The sequence below is a fragment of the Elephantulus edwardii genome, unplaced genomic scaffold (genome assembly GCF_000299155.1).
Source record: "Elephantulus edwardii isolate Elephantulus edwardi_28Jun2011 unplaced genomic scaffold, EleEdw1.0 scaffold00119, whole genome shotgun sequence".
Lineage (NCBI taxonomy): Eukaryota > Metazoa > Chordata > Mammalia > Macroscelidea > Macroscelididae > Elephantulus > Elephantulus edwardii.
Genome location: NW_006399869.1, coordinates 3,105,529 through 3,107,070, shown reverse-complemented (window position 1 = coordinate 3,107,070; position 1,542 = coordinate 3,105,529).

The following is a 1,542-nucleotide window of genomic DNA, read 5'->3' as shown; positions in this document are numbered from 1 at the left end:
TAGTATCTTGTGTTTTATACAATCATTCATACACATTGTGTTTTGCACAATCATTCACATACATTGGATTTTATGCAATATTACATTGTATTTTATATACTTGCCATTGAATTTTGCCTATCATCACTCTTTTTTCAAGTTCCCATTGCATTTTTCTTATACTTTTAGCCTTTCTCTGCTCACTGACCTCTGCTATCCTAGTAATTCCTCCTTTCCCTTTTCTACTGTCTTTTCCCCCCTTTTCTTTCCTCTTTTGAAAATTTATACATATCTTGCTCAATTATCCTCCTATTTCACAATGATGTTTTTATGCAGTATTTTTCGTTATGTGATTGACTTATTTCACTAAGAATAATGTTCTCTAGGCTCTCTCATATTTTACAAAATCATTGTTCTCTCGTGTTCCATAGTTTTCAATTGTGACTGTTCAACAACTTTTCAATCCATTAATTTGTTAATTGATGCTAGGGCTATTTCCATCTTCTTGCTATTATGAATAATGTTACTGTAAACATAGGAGTACATATCTCTATTCATGTCTCAGTTCTAATTTCTGTGTGTTATAATTCCTAGCACTGGGATAGTTGGGCCATAGGAATTTCTAGATTCAGCTTTTTGAGGAAACATCAAACTGCCTTCCAATCCTAATAAACAATCCCACTAGCAGTGCATAATAATAGTTCCCCTCTATCCTCATTCTCTCCAACACTGATTGTTTGCTGTGTTGTTAAACTTAGCTGCTGCTGCTGCTGCTGAGATGAGATAGTATCCATTATTGTTTGATTAGTGATTTTGAGCATTTCTTCATGTCTTTGTAGATATCTGAATATTCTCTTTGTGAAGTCTTTCATGACTTTTGCCCATTTTGTGATTGGCTTATCAATCTTTTTTCTTCTGGAGGCCCTGTAGCATTCTGTAAACTTTTGTTATTAAACCACTTGTCTGAAATGTTATTTCTAAATATTTTTTTCCAAAGCTGTGGACTTTCTTTTCACCTTACTGGAGAGTTTTTCACACACACACACACACACACACACACACACACACGGATTTGATTTAAAGAAGGTCACATTCATCAATTTTATCCTTTCCAGGAAACTAATTTTTGGCTATATAAGCAAGCCTATTTTATAACATAGTCTGGAGCTTCTAAATTCATTTCCATTTTGTCTCTTATAAACTTTACCGTTTGAAGTTTTACTCCTAGGTCTCTGATGCACTTTGACTTGGGTTTTGCATATAGTATAAGATGCAAATCCTGTTTCAAGCTTCTTCTTTTAGGTAGATGTTCAGTTTTGCTAGAACCATTTGCTAAAAAGGCCATCTTTGCTCATTGTATGGATTTTGTTTCCTTGTCAAACATCAGCTGACCTTAGATAGATGAGTTGATTTCTGAGTTCTCAACTCTATTTCATTGATCTATGTGTCTTGTCACTGTAAAAGTACTGTTGTTGCTATGTGCCGTCGAGTTGCTTGCGACTCATAGCGACCCTATGTGCAACACTAAACTCTGCTCTGTCCTGTGCCAATTGCACTGCCTCC